Source organism: Arachis stenosperma, chromosome 10 (assembly GCF_014773155.1).
Source record: "Arachis stenosperma cultivar V10309 chromosome 10, arast.V10309.gnm1.PFL2, whole genome shotgun sequence".
In the NCBI taxonomy this organism is placed as follows: Eukaryota; Viridiplantae; Streptophyta; class Magnoliopsida; order Fabales; family Fabaceae; genus Arachis; species Arachis stenosperma.
This window is the reverse complement of record NC_080386.1, coordinates 74809246-74823560: the sequence shown is the minus strand read 5'-3', so window position 1 is coordinate 74823560 and position 14315 is coordinate 74809246. Positions and strand designations below refer to the sequence as shown.

The following is a 14315-nucleotide window of genomic DNA, read 5'->3' as shown; positions in this document are numbered from 1 at the left end:
ACAGCTACTTGTGAGTCTTGGCCGTGGCCCTAAGCACTTTGTTTTCCAGTATTACCACCGGATACATAAATGCCACATACACATAACTGGGTGAACCTTTTTAGATTATGACTCAGCTTTGCTAGAGTCCCCAGTTAGTGGTGTCCAGAGCTCTTAAGCACACTCTTTCTGCTTTGGATCCTTTTTACCCTTGCCTTTTTGGTTTTAAGGGCTATTGGCTTTTTTTTTTTGCTTGCTTTTTCTTTTTCTTTCTATATTTTTTTTCGCCACCTCTTTTTTTTTTTTTGCAAGCTTTTGTTTTTCACTGCTTTTTCTTGCTTCAAGAATCAATTTCATGATCTTTCAGATCATCAATGACATTTCTCTTTATTCATTATTCTTTCAAGAGCCAACAGTTTTAACATTCATAAACAACAAGATAAAAAATATGCACTGTTCAAGCATTCATTCAGAAAACAAAAAGTATTGTCACCACATCAATATAATTGAACTAAATTCAAGGATAAATTCGAAATTCATGTACTTCTTGTTCTTTTGAATTAAAGCATATTTCATTTAAGAGAGGTGAAGGATTAATGGATTTTATTCATAGCTTTAAGACATAGTTACTAAACTAATGATCATGGAAAAGAGACACAAAACATAGATAAAAATTAAGCATAAAAATCGAAAAACAGAGAAATAAGAACAAGGAATGAGTCCACCTTAGTGAGGGTGGCGCCTTCTTGAAGAACCAATGGTGCTCTTTGAGCTCCTTTATGTCTCTTCCTTGCTTCTGTTGCATGATTCCTAGTAATTTTGGTGTTCCCATCCTTAGTTGCTCCCAATAATTGTGTGGAGGACAATTTATCCCCTGAGGTATCTCAGGGATCTCTTGATTTGCAGTCAAATGTTCTACCACTGAGCTATAAACCCTTTACATGAGTCTTTCCATCTCCCATGACTCAGAGGTGGAAGCTTTTGTATTCCCTTTTTTCTCTTCTTCTCTCTTTTTTTTTGGATGTCTCTGGCCTTAGGTGCCATTAATGGTTATGGAAAAGCAAAAAGCTATGTTTTACCACACCAAACTTAGAAAATTGCTCGCCCTCAAGCAAGAGAAGAAAGAAAAGATGAAGAATAAGAAGAAGATATGGAGGAGATTGAGGGATGTGTGTATTCAGCTATATGGGTGGGATTGGGTGGGAAAGAGAATTTGAATTTTAAAGGTAGGTGGGGTGTATGGGGAAGAGTGGATAGATGTAGGTGATGAATGAAAAACAGAAGGGATGACCATAAATGGAGAGAGAGGGTGAGGTGATTGGTGAAGGGTTTTGGGAAGTGTGACATGGGGGAGAGTGTAAATAGGATTAGGAGGTAAGGTGGGAATATGTTAGGTGGGGATCCTGTGGGGTCCACAGATCCTGAGGTGATCCTGTGGGGTCCACAGGTCCTGAGGTGTCAAGGAATTCCATCCCTGCACCAAATAGGCATGTAAAATGCCTTTGCACACCATTCTGGCGTTTAAACGCCGAGTGGTGCACGTTCTGGGCGTTCAACGCCCATGTAAAGCATGTTTCTGGCGTTGAACGCCAGTTTCATGCTTGTTACTGGCGTTCAGCGCCAGCTTTTCTTCTAGGCACATTCCTGGCATTCAGCGCCAGAATGTTGCTTGTTTCTGGCGTTCAGCGCCAGATTCATGCTCTGTTCTGGCGTTGAACGCTAGCCAGATGCTCCTTACTGGCGTTGAACGCCAGCCTATGCTTCCTCCAGGGTGTGATTTTTCTTCTGCTGTTTTTGCTTCTGTTTTTAATTTTTATATTTTTTTCGTGACTCCACATGATCATGTACCTAATAAAACACAAAATAACAATAAAATAAAATAAAATAAAAATTAGATAAATAAAATTGGGTTGGCTCCCAACAAGCGCTTCTTTAATGTCAATAGCTTGACAGTGGCTCTCATGGAGCCACAAGGTGATCAGGTCAATGTTGTATAGTCCCAACACCAAACTTAGAGTTTGGATATGGGGTCTTAACACCAAACTTAGAGTTTGGTTGTGGCCTCCCAATACCAAACTTAGAGTTTGACTGTGGGGGCTCTTCTTGACTCTGAACTGAGAGAAACTCTTCATGCTTACTCTCTTTTGTCACAGAGGGATGGCCCTGTGCCTTAAACACAAGGTAGTCCCCATTCAATTGAAGGACTAATTCACCTCTGTTGACATCTATCACAGCTCCTGCTGTGGCTAGGAAAGGTCTTCCAAGGATGATGCATTCATCCTTTTCCTTCCTAGTGTCTAAGATTATGAAATCAACAGGGATGTAAAGGCCTTCAACCTTTACTAACACGTCCTCTACTATTCCATAAGCTTGTCTCAATGACTTGTCTGCCAATTGTAATGAGAACAAGGCAGGTTGTACCTCAATGATCCCCAGCTTCTCCATTACAGAGAGTGGCATAAGATTTATCCCTAACCCTAGATCACATAGAGCTTTTTCAAAGGTCATGGTGCCTATGGTACAAGGTATTAAGAACTTGCCAGGATCTTGTCTCTTTTGAGGTAAAATTTGCTGAATCCAGGTATCTAGTTCATTAATGAGCAAGGGAGGTTCACTTTCCCAAGTCTCATTACCAAACAACTTGGCATTCAGCTTCATGATAGCTCCTAAATATTGAGCAACTTGCTCTCCAGTCACATCTTCATCCTCTTCAGAGGAAGAATAGTCTTCAGAGCTCATGAATGGCAGAAGGAGATTTAATGAAATCTCTATGGTATCTATATGAGCCTCAGATTCCTTTGGATCCTTAATAAGAAACTCCTTCTTGCTTGAAGGACGTCCTAGGAGGTCTTCCTCACTAGGATTTTCGTCCTCCTCCTCCCTTGTGCATTCGGCCATATTGATTACATCAATGGCCTTGCACTCTCCTTTTAGATTTTCTTCTGTATTGCTTGGGAGAATACTGGGAGGAGTTTCAATGATTTTCTTACTCAGCTGGCCCACTTGTGCCTCCAGATTTTTGATGGAGGATCTTGTTTCACTCATGAAACTGAAAGTGGCCTTTGACAGATCATAGACTAGATTGGCTAAATTAGAAGTGTTTTATTCAGAATTCTCTGTCTGTTGCTGAGAAGATGATGGAAAAGGCTTGCTATTGCTCAGCCTATTGCGTCCACCATTGTTAAAGCCTTGTTGAGGCTTTTGTTGATCTCTCCATGAAAAATTTGGATGATTTCTCCATGATGAGTTATAGGTGTTTCCATAAAGTTCACCCATGTAATTAACCTCTGCCATGGCAGGGTTCTCAGGATCATAAGCTTCTTCAGAAGCTGCCTCTTTAGTACTGTTGGATGCATGTTGCCATCCATTCAGATTTTGAGAGATCATGTTGACCTGTTGAGTCAACACTTTGTTCTGAGCCAATATGGCATTCAGAGCATCAATTTCAAGAACTCCTTTCTTCTGAGGTATCCCATTATTCACAGAATTCCTCTCAGAAGTGTACATGAATTGGTTGTTTGCAACCATGTCAATGAGTTCTTGAGCCTCTTCAGGCGTTTTCTTTAGGTGAATAGATCCATCTGCAGAATGGTCCAATGACATTTTCGAAAATTCAGAGAGACCATAATAGAATATATCTAATATGGTCCATTCTGAAAACATGTCAGATGGACATCTTTTGGTTAGCTGCTTGTATCTTTCCCAAGCTTCATAGAGGGATTCACCATCTTTTTGTTTGAAGGTTTGAACATCCACTCTCAGCTTGCTCAGCTTTTGAGGAGGAAAGAATTTATCCAAGAAGGCTGTGACCAGCTTATCCCAGGAGTCCAGGCTATCCTTAGGTTGTGAATCTAACCATATTCTAGCTCTGTCTCTTACAGCAAAAGGGAAAAGCATGAGTCTGTAGACTTCAGGATCAACTCCATTCGTCTTTACAATCTCACAGATCTGCAAGAACTCAGTTAAAAACTGATAAGGATCTTCAGATGGAAGTCCATAGAACTTGCAGTTTTGTTGCATTAAAGCAACTAGTTGAGGCTTAAGCTCAAAATTATTGGCTCCAATGGCAGGAATGGAGATGCTTTTTCCATCAAATTTGGACGTTGGCTTTGTGAAGTCACCAAGCATTCTCCTTGCATTATTATTATTTTCGGCTGCCATCTCCTTTTCTTGTTCGAAAATTTCTGAAAGGTTGTTTCTAGATTGTTGTAATTTAGTTTCTCTTAGTTTCCTTTTCAGAGTCCTTTCAGGTTCAGGATCAATTTCAACAAGAGTGCCTTTTTCCCTGTTCCTGCTCATATGAAAGAGAAAAAAACAAGAAAAGAAAGAGGAATCCTCTATGTCACAGTTTAGAGATTCATTTGTGTTAGTAGAAAAAGAGAGGGGAGAAGAATGTAGAAGAGTGGGTTCGGATTTTTAGATGAAGAGAGGTGAAGAGAAGTGTTAGTAAATAAATAAGTAAATAGAATAAGAAAAGAGAGGGAAGATTTTGAAAATAATTTAAAAAAAAAGGGTTAGTAATTTTCGAAAATTAGAGATAAGATGTAATTAAAATCAAAACATGAAACAATTAGTTAATTAAAAAGAATTTTTGAAAAAAAGGGTGAGATATTTTCGAAAATTAGAGAGGAAAAAGTAGTTAGGTGGTTTTGAAAAAGATAAGAAACAAACAAAAAGTCAAATAGTTAGTTGAAAAAGATATTAAAATCAAAATTTAAAAAGATAAGAAGATAAGAAGTTAGATAAGATATTTTGAAATCAAATTTTTGAAAAAGATAAAATTTTTAAAAAAGATAAGATAAAAGATAAAAAGATTTAATTCAAAAATTTTGAAATTATTTACTTCACTAACAAGAAACTACAAGACAAGATTCTAGAACTTAAAGATTGAACCTTTCTTAACAAGAAAGTAACAAACTTCAAATTTTTGAATCAATCACATTAATTGTTAGCATATTTTTGAAAATATGATATAAAAGATAAGAAAAAGATTTTTGAAAAATAATTTTTTAAAATTTTCGAAAAATAGAAAAAAAAGAAAAGGATATGATCTTTGAAAAAGATTTTGAAAAGATAAGATTTTTAAAATTGAAAATTTGACTTGACTTGTAAGAAACAACTAATTTTAAAAAATTTTTGACCAAGTCAACCCAAAATTTCGAAAATTTGGAGGGAAATAAGGAAAAGATATTTTTTTTATTTTTGAATTTTTAATTATGAGAGAAAAAACAACAAAAATACTCAATGCATGAAATTTTTAGATCAAAACAATGAATGCATGCAAGAATGCTATGAATGTCAAGATGAACACCAAGAACACTTTGAAGATCATGATGAACATCAAGAACATAATTTTGAAAAATTTTTGATGCAAAGAAAACATGCAAGACACCAAACTTAGAAATCTCTAACGCATGGACTCTAACAAACGAAAAATGCATATGAAAAACAACAAACAACACAAAAAGAGAAAACATCAAGATCAAACAAGAAGACTTATCAAGAATAACTTGAAGATCATGAAGAACACTATGAATGCATGGAATTTTCGAAAAATGCAAGAAAAATTTTTAAAGCATGCAATTGACACCAAACTTAAAAATTGACTCAAGACTCAAACAAGAAACACAAAATATTTTTGATTTTTATGATTTTCTAATTTTTTTTGGATTTTTATTAATTTTTTTCGAAAATATTTTTTTAAAAAAAACGAAAAAGAAAAGAAAAATTTTGAAAAAGATTTTTGAAAAATTTTTGAAAAGAAAATTACCTAATCTGAGCAACAAGATGAACCGTCAGTTGTCCATACTCGAACAATCCCCGGCAACGGCGCCAAAAACTTGGTGCACGAAATTGTGATTCATTCTTTTCTAACTCGAAACAATCCCCGGTAATGGCTCCAAAAACTTGGTGCTCAATATCACGGTGTCTAAAATTCAATTCACAACTCCGCACAACTAACCAGCAAGTGTACTGGGTCATCCAAGTAATACCTTACGTGAGTAAGGGTCGATCCCACAAAGATTGTTGGTATGAAGCAAGCTATGGTCACCTTGTAAATCTCAGTTAGGCTGATTAAATGGTTATGGGTTTCGAAAATTAATAATAAATAGAAAATAAAAAGGGATAGAAATACTTATGTAAATCAATAGTGGGAATTTCAGATAGGCGTGTGGAGATGCTAGAATCCTTTCGAATCTCTACTTTCTTATTGGTTTCATCCAATCCTTCTTACTCCTTTCCATGGCAAGCTGTATGTAGGGCATCACCATCATCAATGGCTACTTTTAATCCTCTCGGGAAAATGGTCCTATGCGCTGTCACTGCACGGCTAATCGTCTGGAGGCATCACCCTTGTTGATACCTACATCCCATCCTCTCAGTGAAAATGGTCCAAATGCTCTGTCACAGCACGGCTAATCATCTGTCGGTTCTCAATCAGGTTGGAGTAGAATCCATTGATTCTTTTGCGTCTGTCACTAACGCCCAGCCTTCAGGAGTTTGAAACTCGTCACAGTCATTCAATACCGGAATCCTACTCGGAATACCACAGACAAGGTTAGACTTTCCAGATTCCCGGGATCCTACTCGGAATACCACAGACAAGGTTAGACTTTCCGAATCCCTATGAATGCCGCCATCTATCTAGCTTATACCACAAAGATTCTGTTAGGGAATCTAAGAGATATGCGCCCGGCCTAAGGAAGAACGGAAGTGGTTGTCAGTCACGCGCGTTCATAGGTGAGAATGATGATGAGTGTCACGGATCATCACATTCATCAAAGTGTTGTGCAACGTATATCTTGGAATAAGAATAAAAGAGAATTGAATAGAAAGCAATAGTAATTGTATTGAAACTTGAGGTACAGCAAAGCTCTACACCCTTAATCTCTGGTGTGTAGAAACTCCACCATTGAAAATACATAAGTGAAAGGTTCAGGCATGGCCGAATGGCCAGCCCCCATGGTCTAAGGACTATGCGCCCCCAGATGTTCCTTAGATCTAAAGTGATCAAAAGATGTCTAATACAATAGTTAAATGTCCTATATATACTAGACTAGCTACTAGGGTTTACATGAGTAAGTAATTGATGCATAAATCTACTTCCGGGGCCCACTTGGTGTGTGCTTGGGCTGAGCTTGATCTATCCACGAGCTGAGGCTTTTCTTGGAGTTGAACTCCAAGTTATAACGTGTTTTGGGCGTTCAACTCCGGATCATGACGTGTGTCTAGCGTTTAACTCCAGACATCAGCATGTATTTGGCGTTCAACGCCAAGTTACGTCGTCAATTTCCGAATAAAGTATGAACTATTATATATTGCTGGAAAGCTCTGGATGTCTACTTTCCAACGCCGTTGAGAGCGCGCCATTTGGAGTTCTGTAGCTCCAGAAAATCTATTTCGAGTGCAGGGAGGTCAGATTCCAACAGCATCAGCAGTCCTTTTGTCAGCCTTTTTCAGAGTTTTGCTCAAGTCCCTCAATTTTAGCCAGAAATTACTTGAAATCACAGAAAAACACACAAACTCATAGTAAAGTCCAGAAATGTGAATTTAACATAAATACTAATGAAAACATCCCTCAAAGTAGCTTGAACTTACTAAAAACTACCTAAAAACAATACCAAAAAGCGTATAAATTATCCGCTCATCAGGCTACATCCCATCCTCTCAGTGAAAAAGGTCCAAATGCTCTTGTCACAACACGGCTAATCATCTGTCGATTCTTGATCATGTCGGAATAGAATCTATTGATTCTTTTGCGTTTGTCATCACGCCCAACAATCGCGAGTTTGAAGCTCGTCACAACCATTCAATCCTTGAATCCTTCTCGGAATACCACAGACAAGGTTTAGACTTTCTGGATTCTCATGAATGCCGCCAACAATTCTAGCTTATACCACGAAGATTCTGATTAAGCAATCCAAGAGATATGCGTTCAGTCTAAGGTAGAATGGAAGTGGTTGTCAGTCACGCGTTCATAGGTGAGAATGATGATGAGTGTCACGGATCATCACATTCGTCATGGTGAAGTACAACGAATATCTTAGAATAGGAATAAACTGAATTGAATAGAAAATAGTAGTAATTGTATTGAAATTCGAGGTACAACAGAGCTCCACACCCTTAATCTGTGGTGTGTAGAAACTCCACCATTGAAAATACATAAGTGATGGTCCGGGCATGGCCGAATGGCCAGCCCCCAAAGTCTAAGAACTAAACGTCCAAAGATGTGGTCAAAAGACTAGACACTAGTACAATAGTAAAAAGTTCTATTTATACTAAACTAGCTTCTAGGGTTTACAGAAATAAGTAATTAATGCAGAAATCTACTTCCGGGGCCCACTTGGTGTGTGCTTGGGCTGAGCTTGAGCTTTACACGTGTAGAGGCTTCTTTTGGAGTTAAACGCCAAGTTGCAACGTATTTTTGGCGTTTAACTCTGGTTTGTAACGTGTTTCTTTAGGTGAATGGATCCACATGTAGAATGGTCCAGTGACATCTTAGAGAACTCATATAGACCATAATAGAATATATCCAAAATGGTCCACTCTGAAAGCATGTCAGAAGGACACCTTTTGGTCATCTGCTTGTATCTTTCCCAAGCTTCATAGAGGGATTCACCATCTTTTTGTTTGAAGGTCTAAACATCCACTCTAAGCTTGCTCAGCTTTTGAGGAGGAAAGAACTTAGCCAAGAAGGCCGCGACCAGCTTATCCCATGAGTCCAGGCTATCCTTAGGTTGTGAATCCAATCATATTCTAGCTCTGTCTCTTACAGCAAAAGGGAAAAGCATGAGCCTGTAGACTTCAGGATCCACTCCATTAGTCTTAACAGTCTCACAGATCTGCAAGAATTCAGTTAAAAACTGGTAGGGATCTTCTGATGGAAGTCTATGGAACTTGCAGTTCTGTTGCAATAAGAGCAACTAGTTGAGGTTTCAGCTTAAAATTGTTTGCTCCAATGGTAGAGATTGAGATGCTTCTTTCATCAAACTTGGAAGTAGGTGTAGTATAATCACCAAGCATCCTCCTTGCATTATTATTTTCGGCTGCCATCTCCTCTTCTTTTTCAAAAATTTCTGTAAGGTTGTCTCTGGATTGTTGTAATTTAGCTTCTCTTAGTTTCCTCTTCAGATTCCTTTCAGGTTTAGGATCTGCTTCAACAAGAATATTTTTGTCCTTGCTCCTGCTCATATGAAAAAGAAGGGAACAGAAAATAATAATAGGGATCCTCTTTACCACAGTACAGAGATTCCTTTATGTTAGTAGAAGAAGAAAAGAATAGAAGAAGGAAAAGGCAAGAATCCAAACACAAGGGTGAAGATAGGGTTCGAATTCTTGAGATGAAAAGAAGTGTTAGTAAATAAATAGAATAAGATGAGAGAGGGAGAAATTCAAAAATTAATTTTGAAAAAGAGTTAGTGATTTTTGAAAATTAAGAGAAGAAACAAAATTAAAATTAAAAATTGAAACAATTAATTAATTAAAAAGAATTTTGAAAAGGGGTGAGGAATTTTCGAAAATTAGAAAGAGAAAAGTAGTTAGGTGGTTTTGAAAAAGATAAGAAACAAACAAAAAGTCAATGAGTTAGTTGAAAAAGATTTGAAATTCAATTTTGAAAAGATAATAAGTTAGAAAAGATATTTTGAAATCAAAAATTTTTTTGAAAAAGATATTATTTGAAAAGATATAGTTGAAAAATATTTGAATTTTAAAATTTAAAATTAATTACTTGACTAACAAGAAACTAAAAGATATGATTCTAGAATTTAAATATTGAACATTTCTTAAAAAGAAAGTAACAAACTTCAAATTTTGAATTAATCACATTAATTGTTAGTGAAGTTTCGAAAAATTGAAATAAAATTAAGAAAAAGATTTTAAAAAATGTTTTCAAATTTTCGAAAATCATAAAAAAATGAAAAAGAATTGATTTTTGCAAAAGTTTTTGAAAAGATAAGATATATTTAAAATTGAAAAGTTGTCTTGACTTATAAGAAACAACTTATTTTAAAATTTTTTTTGACTAAGTCAACTCAAATTTTAGAAATTTATGAGAGAATTAAGAAAAAGATATTTTTGATTTTTGAATTTTTAATGAGGAGAGAGAAAAACATAAAAAGTGACTCAAAACATGACGATGCAAGATCAAAACATATAATGCATGCAAGAACACTATGAATGTCAAGATGAACATAAAAAACACTTTGAAGATCAATATGAACATCAAGACTTATTTTTTAAAAATTTTCAAGAAAAGAAAACATGCAAGACACCAAATTTAGAATTTTTCATGCTTAGACACTATGAATGCAAAAAATGCATATGAAAAACAACAAAAGACACAAAACAAGAAAAATTAAAGATCAAACAAGAAGACTTACCAAGAACAACTTGAAGATCATGAAGAACACATGCATGAATTTTTGAAAAATGCCAAAGTTTTTAAACATGCAATTGACACCAAACTTAAAAATTGACACTAGACTCAAACAAGAAACACAAAATATTTTTATTTTTATGATTTTATTAAATTTTTTTGTATATATTTTTTTTCGAAAATTATTTATTTTTTTTTGAAAAACGAAAACAAAGAAAAAAAAATTTTTGAAAGATTTTTGAAAAATTTTTGAAAAGAAAATTACCTAATCTGAGCAACAAGATGAACCATCAATTATCCAAACTCGAACAATTCCCGGCAACGGCGCCAAAAACTTGGTGAACGAAATTGTGATCTCTAATAATGGCATTCAACTTGGTATGCGCATCTACTAACTCAGCACTTTCTTCACAACTTCGCACAACTAATCAGCAAGTGCACTAGGTCGTCCAAGTAATAAACCTTACGTGAGTAAGGGTCGATCCCACGGAGATTGTTGGTATGAAGAAAGCTATGGTCATCTTGTAAATCTCAGTTAGGCGGATAATAAATGGTTATAGAATTTTCGAATAATAATAATAAATAAACAAAAAATAAAGATAGAAGTACTTATGTAAATCATTGGTGAGAATTTCAGACACGTGTACGGAGATGCTTTGTCCTTGTTGGATCTCTGCTTTCCTACTGCCTTCCTTCAATCCATCTTACTCCTTTCTATGGCAAGCTGTATGTAGGACATCACCGTTGTCAATGGCTACATCCCATCCTCTCAGTGAAAAAGATCCAAATGCTCTTGTCACAGCACGGCTAATCATATGTCGGTTCTCGATCATGTCGGAATAGAATCCATTGATTCTTTTGCATTTGTCATCACTCCCAACAATCACGAGTTTGAAGCTCGTCACAGCCATTCAATCCCTGAATCCTACTCGGAATACCACAGACAAGGTTTAGACTTTCCAGATTCTCATGAATGCCGTCAACAATTCTAGCTTATACCATGAAGATTCTGATTAAGAAATCCAAGAGATATGCGTTCGGTCTAAGGTAGAACGAAAGTGGTTGTCAGTCACGCGTTCATAGGTGAGAATGATGATGAGTGTCACAAATCATCACATTCGTCCTGGTGAAGTGCAACGAATATCTTAGAACAGGAATAAACTGAATTGAATAGAAAATATTAGTAATTGCATTGAAACTCGAGGTACGGCAGAGCTCCACACCCTTAATCTATGGTGTGTAGAAACTCCACCATTGAAAATATATAAGTGATGGTCCAGGCATGGCTGAATGGCCAGCCCCCAAAGTCTAAGAACTAAATGTTCAAAGATGTGGTCAAAAGACTAGACACTAGTACAATAGTAAAAAGTTCTATTTATACTAAACTAGCTTCTAGGGTTTACAGAAATAAGTAATTAATGCAGAAATCCACTTCCGGGGCCCACTTGGTGTGTGCTTGGGCTGAGCTTGAGCTTTACATGTTCAGAGGCTTCTTTTGGAGTTAAACGCCAAGTTGTAACGTGTTTTTGGCGTTTAACTCTGGTTTGTGACGTGTTTCTGGCGTTTGATTCCAGAATGCAGCATAGAACTGGCGTTGAGCACCCATTTACGTCATCTAATCTCAAATAAAGTATGGACTATTATATTTTGCTGGAAAGCTCTGGATGTCTACTTTCCAACACCGTTGAGAGCACACCATTTGGAGTTCTGTAGCTCTAGAAAATCTATGTCGAGTGAAGGGAGGTCAGAATCCAACAGCATCAGCAGTCCTTTGTCAACCTTCTATCAGAATTTTGCTCAGGTCCCTCAATTTCAGCCAAAAAATACCTCAAATCATAGAAAAACACACAAACTCATAGTAAAGTCTAGAAATGTGAATTTTGCATAAAAACTAATGAAAACATCCCTAAAAGTAGCTAGATCCTACTAAAAACTACCTAAAAACAATGCCAAAATGCGTATAAATTATCCGCTCATCACAGTCCTTCCTGTAGAGCCTGAGGAATGGACCGAATATGCTTCAATTGCATACTCTAAGCATTTGTCATGTATTAGGTCTTGTCGAATGACGAGAATTAGAGCTTTATGCACATGACGATCTATTGATTAACACTGTTAGTCTTGCATTGCATAATTCTTAGTATTAAGTTTGGCCAGCTTAATACTATTGAATTTTGTATATGAAAGCACTAATGGGTTATCATAGATGACGTAAGAGTTTTGAGTAAAGCGAATCGTGGGTTTTGGGAACGTTGGAGACTATTTCTCGAGGCTATTCAGTTGTGTGTCTTGAATTTAGTTCGAGTCGACCTGTTCTTTCATAGCCTAACTTGAGGTTCTTGTTTGCTAATCCTTTAGAAAGGTGGTTTGATTTTCCAACTCTATTCCTCTATTCATATGCATCCTTGTTTGATCTTAAAGTGCATATGCTTGTTTGAAACCCTTGTTGCATCTTTCTTTCTTTGTTTGAGTCCTTCTTGATTCATGTATTTCTTGATATAGCTTTGAACTTGTCCTATTGGGTTATGCATTTTTACTCCAGATTCCGAGTCTATTCTTAGAGAACTTGTTGATTCAGTTTTTCTCTTATTGGACAGTGATCACAGCCAATTTTAAGATTTTTATAAAAATTGCTGTTGACTAGATATACACTTATCTATATGTGGAACCTTGAAGATTTCTTATACAGTTTGACAACTATTTATTTCTAATACCTCACCTATACTTTTCTGGTTTGCAAAACTGCATTTTCTTTAAATACAATTTGATTTTCTACTAAATTTTACTAAAGTTGCAATGCACATCTTCATTTGATTATATATTTGGGTATTTTTCAAGATTCTGGAAAGAAAAGATTTTTCGCTTACTCCGGTTGAGTTTCGTTTGATAAACTTCACTTGATTTTTTTTTTAATTGAGTTTGATTTAGCATACCCCATTATTTGTGCCATTGCTGTTTCTTTTGAAAATGTTGGACTCATGGCTTTCTTCTTACAAACGGACTAAAGTCTCCCTTAAGCCTTCCATCTCCATGAATGTCATGCTTGACCTTGTTTTTAACTAATCTCTTACATCTTGTGAGCATTACCATTGATCTTGGTTTTTCCAATTTTGTGAATCTCATTCTTATGTGAGTTAGTTTGATTCATTTCAAAATAGTGCATCGTTTACCCTCTCATTGTCTTTACAAGAGTTTTTAGTCAAAGATTTATCCTTAAAAAATTACTAATGATTGAGTTCTCTTTTCCTATGACTTTTGTATTCTTTTGGATCAATTGAAAGCTTGTTTGATGACTCGTGCCTAGTGGATCTTGTTTTAACTATCTTGATTTATGATCCTTTCTTGTATGACTTAACTCCTTTTCAAGTATGTCCTAATCTTCTTGAATATTGTTGTGAGATGGTGATTTCAAGTATACATTTGGAGTCTTGTTTTAAATTTTATAAAGCAGATTGAATTCTCTGTGAAGAAGTTCCAAATCGAAGTTATTTTTCAGTTGCTTGGTTATGATTGAAACCATTGTTCAATTTTTGACAAAATTGTTTTGAGGTTGACATGCGCTATTTTAAATGAGGGTTTGAAAAGTTTCCTTGTTTAATGGGAAACTGTTCGTTTGTAACGCACCACTTGTTTCCTTACCGGATTGTAAGCAAATTTTTACCTCGAAATTTCTTTTCTAAAGAGAATTTAACTTCTTCTTTCTTCCTTGCTATAAATGTTATACACGCTTGTTTGAATATGGGCTTTGAGAACTTTTGAACATGCAATTGATTTTTCTCCGAGTTTTATGAATTACTTTTGGTTAGGTTGTGCATCTAACTATCTTTCTAAAATATTTGAGAGAATGTTTGAGCTCTTGGCCAAACCTGTGTACAGTTTGTTTTTAACATTCTACATGATCTGTTTCAACATGAAGTTGTATTACAGCAAAGCCACGTTTATGCTTTTGTTATTCTCT

The 14315-nt window shown here is 35.9% G+C and overlaps 1 non-coding gene across 1 annotated transcript; it reads left to right on the top strand.

The window, feature by feature from the left end:
• The first annotated feature begins 8531 nt into the window (after positions 1-8531).
• Positions 8532-8639, top strand: LOC130959364 (small nucleolar RNA R71). Its single transcript, XR_009078450.1, has one exon. It is a non-coding gene; the product is annotated as a small nucleolar RNA R71 (small nucleolar RNA).
• Positions 8640-14315: the final 5676 nt, after the last annotated feature.